The following is a 13053-nucleotide window of genomic DNA, read 5'->3' as shown; positions in this document are numbered from 1 at the left end:
ACCAAGTATAAGTACTGGACAGACAAAAAACCCATTACAATACTTTAGCTCATATATATATATATATATAATTATTTTTGGCTGGACCGGACACAGACAAGCCCTATAACTGCAGTTGTGAGTGAGTGACTGAGTGCTTGAGTGAGTGATGACGTTACACCATTGTTCAGTTGGCCAAGTGTTTCTTTCAAAATGAGATGATGGAAGTGGAGGACAGCAGCACGACGCAGAGTGACTGTGTTTCTGCTCCAAGCTCTGACGCTCTAAGCTCTGGTGTTAAAAGCAGTCAAGTCGGCTAAACTCCTGTTTAAACAGCATCTCTACCGTCTCCTCCTCTACCGTCCAGTGTACTCTCCACTCTCTGGCTAACAGCACTGTCAGCAGCCAGCAGGGGAGATGCTCCGCAGTGCGTTTTGATTTTATAACTGGACTAATACCTGGACGCACACTTTTTTATTTCTCTGACGTCACATCACAAATGATGAACAATAGCATTAAAACATGAGTCTGCGTTAACCAGTTGGAGATAAGCCTCCTGAATTTGCAACCAAAATGCTGTCAAAAGTTTCATTTAAAATTTCCACCCCAGCCTCCATGATCATCGACCAGGAAAGAGGCAGAAAAAAGGCACATAGAGGCATGAGGGAAAACGCACAGTTAAAGCCCATATAACCATCACTCTGACAAAACAATGCAGACACAAACACTCCGCTGAGTGAAACAGATGAAAGAGCAGCGAGAGTTAACAGATAGGTAATTAGAATAGTAATAGTTAGAATTGAAATAAGTTCCCTTTCAAACCAAACATTCCAAGATATGAATGGAAGGTATTGTTCTTGCAACTGCATTTAAACCCTTTGTAGCTTAAACATGTCATGTGATATGCTTCTTCACTACACTTTAACAACAAATATTACTGGGACCACAACAGAAAATTGCAGATGAACATTTAATATCCAGGAATTCATGTTGTAGATACTACCACTGACTATCCCTGTAACAAATTGGCCACAGTTTCGCACATTGACCACACGGTCCAGCCATATACTAGGTTTTGACCTAGTCTTGTTTGTAGTTAGCCTTATGTTGGCCCCCAAGTGTACCTTGTATTTTACAACAACACCATCATATTCCATATAATCAGGAAAATCAATAATTTTCTTACTGGCCAGAAAATGAGAAGTGACCCATACCCACTATGTCATTAAAAAATATATGCAGAAGCCATTCCATAATGCATATTACTTTCTAATTTTGACTGCCATGCCTCTTTCTATTTCAGTTCTACAGCAACATTACAACTGTCCTGCCTGGAATGATCTTGCATAGTTAAGTTGGTAACTTCAACATGACTGTAAAACAAAAACAGGTATACTAGTTAATGCCTCTTTAGCAAAGTCATATGAGGAATATCATAATACAGGACATCCAGCAGTCACTGAAAAACTGTGCCTTCACATAACAATACAAATCTACCTCCACAACATTGCAACTGTATAAATATCAGTGTTAACTGTCCATATTAAACACATCATAAAATAAGTTTGTACACTTCACACAAAAGCTATTGGTCAACTACCTAAATTTCCATCCAAGCACACAATAAATAACCTCCAACTAGAAAAATGTTTGGCATATGAAAATATGTTTCCACAACACCACCTTTAAAGAGGTCAAGCAGTACGAAATACAAAGTAAATAGCACAGAAAGAGCATAAAAAATCCCAAACTAACATGCTACAATCCCCACACGCAAATCCTTACATCAGTAATAATAATCATTAATGTCACTGCCTCTTTGAGCTAAAAGGTCATTGTTCATGAGCAGGAGTTTGTAAGTGTTGCTGTTCAATGCCAGTGGCTGTTGAGACTTTAAATTATAAACTCCAAACAGGCTGCCTCTCTTTGGGCTACTGTACCTGGCCTCACTAAGCCTAGTCAGCCTAACACTGATGATCCTTTATTACCAATATCACCAAGCTGCTTATCAACTGCCTCTATTGATGAGAGCCAAACCAGATTGTGTTCACATGACAGATTATGATTACAAGTCAATTTCATGCAACAACCACAGATCAAGAGAGGAATATTTAATATGAGACAAGATGAAGCAGTTGATACCCGTGGTAAAAAAGGTTATTGAGGCAGAGGGGAAGATAATGTTCAAGAGGTTAGAAGAAATACAGTAAAATCGCACTTAGTTAGAGTAAGAGGAATAGAAAATAGTAAAAAAACAAAACAAAACAAAACAAAACGCAATAATACTAAAAGCGGGACAAGCAACATGTTCGGTATCAGTCATTAAAGGACCAGTGTGTAGGATTCAGTGGCATCTAGCAGTGAGCTTGTAGGTTGCAATAAACTGAATACCCCTCCCACATCCTCCCATTCCAAGCATGTAGGAAAATCTATGGTGGCCACGAAACTCACAAAAATCTAAAGCCAGTGGTTGGTTTGTCTGTTCTGGGCTACTGTAATATCATGGCAGTTCAACATGGTGGGCTCCGTGGAAGAGGACCCGCTCCCTATGTAGATGTAAAGGGCTCATTCTAAGGTAACGAAAAAGCAGCGATTCTTATTTTCAAGTGATTACACTAATTAAAACATACTTATGAATATGATATAACATTGCTGCCAAGTCCATTCCACTATGAATGGACACAATGGCGGCACACGGCAGTGCAGCGGCTTCTCAGCTACCAGCGGTCATACGTAATAACATAGGATATGCGGTAAAGTACAGTTTTTTGGAACTACTTCAACTTGTGAATCCCAGCGTGGTGACTAAACCAGAGCTCAAGGTAGTGTTAGGCAGATTGAGGCTCCTGAGAACAGCAGGCTGGAGAAGGGAAACACACCGGCTGAGAGGAAGGAGGAAGCTGTGATCCCAGAGGCAGAAGAGGGGCAAGTGAGCTGGCCTGCTAGCTAGGCTAAAAGCTACCAACAGACCCGCTTTGCCAACACTCTTTCTAGCAAATGTCCACTCGCTGGATAACAAAATGGACTTAATGAGACTGAGATGAGATGAGGAAATGCTGCACACTTCTGCTTACAGAGACATGGCTAAACAACAACATGCCTGACGCAGCTTGCCAGATTGAGGGGCTACTCTTCTCTCGAGCTGACCGCAATCAACTGTCAGGGAAAACCCGCAGAGGAGGACTCTGTGCCTACATCAATAAGCATTGGTGTACCAACTGTTCTCTGGTAAGCAGCAATTGTTCTGAAGCAGCAGAATATCTGACGCTGAAGTGCCGGCCACACTACCTGCGGCGGGAGTTTACAGTTGTGGTCATTGTGACTGTGTATGTTCCCCTGAGTGCTAATGCTAACGTGGCTCTTGGGGAGCTACATGACCACATCTGTGAGCTCCAAAACAAGCATCCGGAAGCATTCTTTGTGGTAATGGGGGACTTTAACCACACTAAGCTGACGGACACTCTGCCTCAGTTCTATGAGCACGTCTCCATAGCAACCAGGGGAATCAACACACTGGACCAGGTGTACACCAACAGATGGGAGGCATACAGAGCAGTGCCCCGTCCCCATCTGGGCTTCTCCAACCACATTTCTATCATGCTGATTCCTGCTCATCATCCTTTGCTCAGACACAATAAGCCCACACAGAAGAACATCGCTGTGTGGCCCAGTACTGCTGTTCCCATGCTTCAGGACTGCTTTGAGCAAACCAACTGGCAGATCTTCAGAGAGGCTGCGACCAATGAGGGCAGGGTTGAACTGGAGGACTATGCGTCAGCTGTCTGCGGTTACATCAGTAAAGGTATTGATGACATCACAGTCACCAGGAAGATCACCATCTGCCCCAACCAGAAACCCTGGCTGAAGGGAGATGTGCGGTGTCTCCTGAAGGCGCGGGATGCAGCCTTTCGATCTGGAGACACACCTGCACTGAGGGCAGCGAGGAGGAATCTGGTGGCTGGAATTAAAAGAGCAAAGTTGGAGTATGCTCTTAAAATTCAGGGTCATTTTTCCACCAATGACCCCCAGAAGATGTGGAAGGGCATAAAAACCATCACTGACTACAGCAAGAGAGATGCTGAATGCCCCTGGAACCCATCTTTCCCAGATGCCCTTAACACATTTTATGCCTGCTTTGAAGCCTCCAACTCCTCCCCCAGCTCCAGGCTCACTGTTCCACCAGGTGAGCTGCCCCTCCGTGTATCTGCTGTGGATGTGAGGAGAACTCTGCAGCACATCAACCCCCGGAAAGCAGCAGGCCCATACAATATCCCGGGAAGAGTTTTGAGGGACTGTGCTTATGAACTCACAGAAGTATGGGCAGACATTTTTAACATCCCACTCTCTCAGGCTGTGGTGCGGGTGTGTCTTAAGACTTCCACCATCATCCCGGTGCCTAAAAGTGCAGCAGCAAAAAGCATGAATGACAATCTCCTGGTGGCTTTGACCCAGATACTCATGAAATGCTTGGAGCAGCTAGTCATGGTCCACATAAGGAACAATGACTGACATTGCTGACTGACATCAATATAGATCCACACCAGTACGCCCACAGGAAGAACCACTCTACATTGGATACAGTGTTGTCAGTTATCCACACTGCTCTCACCCACCTAGAGAGTGGGGATTCTTATGTCAGGCTACTTTTTCTGGACTTCAGTTCTGCGTTTAATACGATCATCCCGTAGACTCTTGCCAATAAAGTACTGCTGCTCGGATTTCATCCTCCCCCATCATCCTCAACACCGGCTCCCCCAAGGATGTGTCCTGAGCCCCCTGCTGTATACGCTATTCACATAAGACTGCTCAGCCAAACAACCAGGCGGCCGTAGTGGGACTGATATCCCACAATGACGAGTTGTCGCACCGGCAAGAGGTGAAAGATCTGGTGGACTGGTGTGGGGAGAATAACCTCTGCATCAATGTGGGGAAGAAGGAGCTGGTCATGGATTTTAGGAGGAGAAGCCACATCCCCTCCCCCCTGTTCATCAGTGGAGCAGCTGTGGAAATGGTCCACAGCTTCAAGTACCTTGGAGTCCACATTTTCAGGGACTTGAAGTGGACCATAGACATCTCGAACATCTTAAAGAAAGCCAACCAACGCCTTTATTTTCTCAGGAGGCCAGCCACAATGCCTCCGTGCTGGAAGCTTTCTACAGGTATGTGGTGGAGAGTACACTCACCTTCTCCATAACCACCTGGTATGGGAACTGCTCTGCTGCTGACAGGAAGGCGCTGCAGACGGTGGTGAAAGCCATCCGGAATATCACCCACAGCAGCCTTCCTTCCATTGAGGACATCTATATCAGCAGGTGCAGGAGCAGTGCGGCCCCCATCATGGGGGACCCTACCTACCCGAACCATGGACTGTTTGACCCCCTCCCCTTGGGCAAGAAGCTGCGGAGCATTAAGACCAGAACCACTAGGCTCAAACGCAGCTTCTACCCAGATGCTGTTAGACTGGTGAACTCCATGCCTCATTGAACGCACTTTCACCATTCTGCCTGCTCTGCTGCTATCTGTCATGCTGCCATGTTATCTTAACTTAACATGCTCTGTTTTTAACATGCTGCTCAGTTTTTTTAATCCACTGCACTACGGCATTTATAGATATGCTTATTATTGTTATTTATTCTTAGTATAGGACTAATAATAGATTTTTAGATTTATTGTATTGTACGCTGCTGGACCTGAGTACAAATTTCATTTCATGTGTAAGCATGCAAATGACAATAAATTAAACTTGAACCTTGAACCAATCAATATCAGAAGATCTGCACAATGAATGTATTAAATGTCAGTCATTAAATTTGTCTTTAGAAATCTTACTTTGAACACAGAGTGGACAAATGGTTGTGAATATTGTAAATATGCTGCTCTGTGCTTGTTGTTACTTGTTAAAAACTTACTTTGGTACAAATTCTTTTATCCAGGCTGTTTACCCTGTCGTGGGTTAAAGTACACCAGTCTCCTGATAGCAGAAAGACTGAATAAAGCCCAAAGATGCATAAACTGGCTAGCCTGCTAATCTCTCTTTACTGCTAGCTGGGTGTTTAGGGGAGCTACACTAAACATTATTAGGGTTGAACGTTTTCCTGTGATTTTAAAATGATTTTGTTCCTGGAATACAATGTCACTCTTTGCAAGGGAAACTCAGGATTTCTCACCACAAAGGAAGTTGGATTTTAAAGGGGCATTCTACTGATTTTACACATGAAGTTAAGTTTTCTTGTCAATAGGAGAACAACTCTAAGAAACTTTAAGAAACATAACCCTGATGATGTCACCGGGGTTATCCCAGTATGAGCCTGAAATGTTTAACATAAGGCCTGCATGACAAACTAGAAGTGTGGTGTCAAGTTGTATTAGTTGCAAGTCAGGATATCTCAGCTTCTGGTGCTTTGATTTTGATCATTCTTTTTTTGAATTGTCTCTTGTGAGTCTCCCAATTTAATGGAAGTTCAAATACTAAAATCACTGGAGTGCCCCTTAAAACACAACCTGTGGATAATCATAAAATGTTTTTTCTTATCAATTTATTTGACATTTCTGATTTCATATGCTTGATTATGCGTTAATATTTTTAGGTGAACAACAATTTGTTACAGAACACAGTCTTTGGGGTTTGAGAAAAAGACAATGACAACCATATGAGAATCAGTTGGTCTGATTAACTTGTTGAACTACCTTCATAGGTCAAGATTACAAATTTTACAAATAAGTAGATTTTCATGAGAATTCCCTGGAAATATCAGGATTTAAATTCACACTACTCAACCTTATGATATGCAGCCTCAGGTCTCATTTCTACAGTAATGTACTAGTTGGCTAACAGGTGGTAACATTAATATTTGCCAGTGATATCTCAATACATACTTTACTTTCAAAAACATTAGCAACTGTCAAGTTTGCTGGTGTTGTAGATTCATATGACAGTCAATGTTCTAAAGAGCCATCTTACGAACAGCACCTTTAAAGGTATAATATGTAATTATTCCACATTAAAATGTCTAAAGACAGCTAGACCTATGTTATATATTTTGTTGAGTTGTGTACTTACATTATCCCAAATGTTTCCAACAATTTTCAAACCCAGAGAAATCTGTAATTTAATCAAACTAATTGACCATTTCATTTGGTCGCATGTCAATGGCGTCATATCTCCTCTACCAAAGAGTAAACACGCACTAGATGATACAGCGGCGCTGTGTTTGTCCGTTACAATGCTGTCTACCAAAGAGTAACTTACACACATACAAGATAATACATCGGCGTTGTGGTTGTTCCACAGAAACTGTTATAAATTGACTTTCATTCAGTTTTAAGCCTCATTTTCATGAGAAATTTAGGTCGTATTTAACTATATCTTTAAGCTGGAAGAAGGATTTTAGTCATTGGACGTCTGGATCTTAAGTTATCAGAGAAACTGGGCAAACGTTAGCAACAGCTTGGCTAAGAGCCTCTCCAGGAAGTCTGGTGGTCGCCGAACATCGTATCATATTGATTTTTTTTGGTGAAACAGCTTTAATTAGTATTTTTGACTATTTTAATCAGCGTGTACGTTTGTTTTTGGAGAGGAAGAGACTTCTGCGGATAATTCGGCTCCCGGGAGAAACCGGCCGAACGTCTGGATCTAAAGTTATAAGAGAAACAAACCGAACAAGTGTTAGCAACAGCTCGGCTAACAGCCCGTACCGGACGTCGGGTGGTCACCGTACATCGTCGGAGAAACACTGATTTTTTAGGTGAAACAGCTTTATTCAGTGTTTTTAGCTGTAATCACCGGGTCCGTTTGTTCTGGAGAGGAGGAGACGTTTGCGGGTAATTCGGCTCCCGGTAAAAACATCCCAAATGATTAACACTGGAGTAATCCTATCCCGGTGAAGCTGGTTGTTTAACAACGAAGACAACAACTCCCATGATCCCTTGCTACTTCACATCGTCATCACACTCTGTCTTTTGTTATTGTTTTGATTGAGAGACCCCTAGCGGCTGAAATTACATATTGTGCGTTTAACTAATTTATACAAAACAATTATTGTATTTCATTTACGCAATAAAAAAATGTTCTGTATGTTTTCATGCTTTCTACACCAACCGGTTAATTACATAACTCAGAAGCCATTTTGTTACTCAAGAGTAAATGACTTGTAATGTCTTTCTACTCTAAATCTTTTGTTATCTCAAGATACAGTGTTTCTTTAAGATTAGAAGTATTTTGTTTATGACTGTGATGTAAAAAAACACAATTGTTGAATCCTTCACCATGATACTCACACCTGATAAGAGTGTAAGAGGAACAAAGCTATTTTATGAGTAAATAACGTGCAGTATTTGCATTCAAAAGTTGCAGTCCACTACAGTGACAGAGATACTGTACCACCACTACCATATAAAATACTAATTAGAATTTATAAACCCAAAAATATACAGATGTGCTTTGTAGTGCTGGAACAACAACAAATGTATTTGTAAGAGCCATAGACAAAGATTTGGGTATAACTGAAGAAGAATTTATCCCTAACCTATGTTGAAGTGTTGATCTTTGGAATCCTTGTGTTTTGTTGTCATTACTATTGCTGAGTCACTGGCGTGGTATAACTTGAATGTGTTCCCTGGTTGTGCGCTTGTCAACATTATGTGCAGTACTGTTATTGTATTTTAGAAGAGGCTTGAGGAAGCCTATTATTATCAGTAGTTATATATATTTCCTGTTAGTTAAGGAAGCTTGTTGTTTACATATGCAAACATACTAATGTCTGTGCTAACAGAAAATGAAATGCTTTCATGTCTTCTTTTCAAGTATTTAAATTTGCATTGGAAATGTAAAGCATGCCACCTAAGGTGTCATCAGCAAAGGATGTTTATCACACAGAGGGTTGTAATTTTGTTATTATTGTTGAATTCATTTGAATGTATTACTGTTGTCAGAAGAGAATGCTCATTTTAGTGAAATGATTCAGTGTTGATGTCAGGTGAACCAAAACAGACTATGCTTGTGGCTTGCAATACAAAACCTTTACTTATATTGTTGTTCTTTATGCTTTTCTCATGCTGTGTAACTGGCTGTAATACTGTAGCTCTGTTTCTAATTCTGTACTAGGTTTCGATCAATATGGGTTTTTTTGAAAGCCAATGCTATTATTGATGATTTTGTGTTGAAACTCTCAGTTTTTTATTCTGATATTCGTCTTTGAGATTCGACTTTGGCCAGTTTGAGTAAAAGTGTATGAGAAAGAGAGAAAACTCTTCTCTATTCAGCTGCAACCTCAAACAAACCAGAAGCATTTGGTTTTCCTCTCTACGGTGTAACCATCAGAATAAAATGTAGTGATGGAAGATGATGACTCGGCTTGTCTTTAAACAAAGATTGTCTTATTATGTTTAAATGAGAAATGTGACTGCTACAGTTCATTAGCGTAGTCGGAGCTAACATCACTCAGCTTGGAACAGGATTTATACTTCTGCATTAAGGGGTCACATATTAGCTAGGGCGTAGCCTCAGAGCCTTCACCCTAGCTGACATGCAACTCCTAAAAATGTAGTAAAGAGTAAGTAAGTAGTGTGAAAAGTACACAAAAGGGGTACAACAGGCAGATACCACATGGGGATGCAAGAACTCTGATTGGTCAGCATGTGAACACAACATGAAGCATGTTGAAAAAGGGCCTTGCCAACATCCCTCACATCAAAGTGAAAGATTTGAAGTATAGAATCATCCTGAATGTCTGTAGCACTTTTCATGGCAATCTATCAGATAGTTGTTGAGAGATTTTACTCAGAACCACAAAGAATCCCATGATGGTGCTAGATGAAAAGTCAGGGGAAGTCAAGGATGCATCATCTGGGCACCATGGATATCTGTTCTGAATTTCATGGCAATCCATTGGTCACTTTCAGTCTGGATCAGATCTGGACCAAATTCTAAGCAAACGATTTCAGAGATATCAGAGAAGGTGGATACCAGGTTTAAGATTTTATATTGTAATCATTTATATTCCAGAGCAATCTGTAGTATCCTTCAGATGGATCACTCTTTAGGTGATGGTCTTCAACTTACACTGTACCTCACACAAATTATGTATGCAGGTGTGAAAGACAGCGATGGGAGACGTTTGCTGCGTTTGTTTGTGGGTGTAGCTGAGGAGAAGCGCAATGTACAATCAGCTGTAAAGATAAATGATGTGTGACATATATAGTGGCTAACCATTAGCTGCTAAACTGGCAGGTATTATATGCTGTACTGTGTGCTATCCCACCACAGCTTGGTTTTTTAGTGTTAATGCATAAATAAATTAAGCCTTTTGTGTGTCAGATTGTATGCAGCAATCTACAGTAAATGTTCGTGTTTAAAGTGCCCATTATCTGTGCTGTTTTATATGCTTGTGTTTCTTGTGTAATGGTTACCAAATAAATTATTCATTCAAAGTCCTTCTGTTCATGTGTACTGCTTATGAGGCAGTACAGGTAACTTAGAGATTATCTGTACTGACTCAGTTGCCATATGAATAAAAGGAATTTGTTGCAGCATAACTCATACTAACATTTGGGTCCTTAGTAACACAGCTTACAAAGCTTACTCTGAGACGCTCTCCATCATTTCTCATGGTGACAGTTGGAAACAGAAGAATTTGAGCTTTGTGGTGGTACTTGTGTGTCTCTGAGTGCCCCTGAGCTTGAAACTCTGTACTCAAAGAACAAACATCAACTCCATCATGGCAGGACTCCCTCTTTGCCCTGCTTTACATTTATCCAGAGGAAAGATTTGCTGCATGCAGACAGTAAATGAGTGCCTCGTCCTCAACTAATTGCTAATACTAGGAAATCCTGCAACAGTTACTGCCCTTATGTTGTAATTAAGATGTTTGTAATAAGAATTACACAGTTAAATTGCTCATAGTTCACGTCACACAGGCAGAAAGACTTTCTAAAAGAAAGTCAGTACAGGTTAGTAATGTAGTTCATTTCCATTTCGTACAATTTGTAACATTAACACCTTTCCAAGTCAGAATGTGATCAAATCTCCTGTTATGTCTACTACCAAAGGCGTTAGAGTAGCTGATGCTTATCATGTCCTCCCAGCTTGTAATAGGCACTGGCTCTTTCTGCCACTAACTTGGGCAGAAATCATGAGGTAATGTGCAAAGATATAATAATCCATTTCATCACCTTCTTTTGAAGAGGTCTAAAAATATACTGATCTTTTTCTTCTGTTCATTTTTGTAACACTTGTTATATTAACTTATTGAGCTTTTGAAGAAATTCTGAATTTACATTTTCTTCAACAAACTTGACTTTGCACTGAAGTTCTTAGAGAAATTTACAATGTAGTTCAAAGACAAGAGGTTGTGATATGTAGCACAACAAACTAGCGAAGCTCTGTAAACGGAACCGCATTATGGTGCATGCACAGTCTGCTTCTGCAGGAACTTCTCTCCATAGGGTTACTATTTTATCACTGTTGTTACTCTTTGGAGCCATTTCTAAACAAACTACGGTAACTATAGTCTTCAGGGCAAAGGAACATGTCACCCAGTGCAGCAGTGTAGCTCATTGATGTGTTTTTAATAGTTTTTGGACAACAACAAAAGTCTACGGCACAGAGAATAAGATATATCAGGCTTTGGATGCACACACAATACTTGAAAGTGGGATCAGTTCACTGTTGGTTTGGCTCTGCACATGAGATTTGTTGAAAATAAGATAAAGATGAAAAATTGCCAGCCTTATCCTTTAATGTATTGTATATAGAGGCAATGGTTACCTGTGCTAGTCAACATTCAAAAATAGAATTGTCATTTCGAAAAACAGAAGGCACTGGAGCACACTGATTAATTTGCAGCCTTTAATTGTGCAAACAGACGTTTCAACACAGTAGTATGTCTACCTGTCACAATAAAAAAAACCTGGTTTGAAGAATTATATAAAACAATCTCAAACTTTATATAGCATTGGAAAGAAGCTAGATGACAGGAACCATAGAAACAGCTGTAAGACCAGATATACAGTGCTGCCTGAAGGTTTGTGAACCCTTTAGAATTTTCTGTTTCTGTATGAATATGACCTAAAACGTGATCAGATATTTACACAAGTCCTAAAACTAGATGAAGTGAACCCAATTAAACAAATGAGACAAAAAAAAAAAATCTTTTTTTTTCATCTTTTTCATTTATTTATTGAGGAAAATTATCCAATGTTACATATTTGTGTGTGGCAAAAGTATGTGAACCTCTAGGATTGTCATTTCATTTGAAGGGGAAATTAGAGTTGGGTGTTTCAATCAATGGGATGACAATCAAGTGTGAGTCTGGGAGGCCCTGCCTTATTTAAAGAAGAGAAATCTGGGTCTTCACTCACTCACTCACTTTACTTTAGACTGCCCAAACCAAACAATGTTTTTATCCAAGAGTTTGCCAAGCTACTATCCCACTTCATGTCAAAGTACGACAAAATTCTCATTTTAGGTGATTTTAACATCCATATCTGTTGCCTTTCTCAGACATTTGTAACTGATTTTATGGACACCTAACACAGACAATACAAGAACCCACACACTCCAAGGGTCATACTCTTGACCTAGTTCTGAACAGCGGTCTCAGCCCCGACAATTTTGAGATTAAGGATATCTGTGTGTCTCATAAAGCAGTTTTATTCAATGTGGTTTTAACCCAAATACCTTTTAATCACAGTACACCCATCCGCCACTGTGTTTTTAATTCTATGTCTGCTAGCAAGTTTTCGGAGCTTTTTACTACTGCATTTTTAACTGCCTCTCATCCTCATTTTAATACAGAGGAGCTGGTCCCTCTTTTTAATCACACTTGTCAGTCTGTCCTGGACTTAGTCACCCCCCACATGGATAAAAAGTCAAATAAAGAACCGCAACCCTGGCTAAATGAATCCACCAAAGAATTAAAGGCCCTATTTACACCAGGTATTAACATCCTTCTCGGGTGATCCGATCACAAGTGGACAGCTCTAAATACAGGTGTAAACGCCCCCAAGATGCATTGAGGACGGATTGAGATCCGATCACTCAGACCACATTCGGAGGTGGTCTGGGCCGCATGTGGC

Source organism: Thunnus albacares, chromosome 2 (genome assembly GCF_914725855.1).
Source record: "Thunnus albacares chromosome 2, fThuAlb1.1, whole genome shotgun sequence".
NCBI lineage: Eukaryota > Metazoa > Chordata > Actinopteri > Scombriformes > Scombridae > Thunnus > Thunnus albacares.
The sequence above is the reverse complement of the archived record's forward strand: the minus strand, read 5'-3'. Positions refer to the sequence as shown.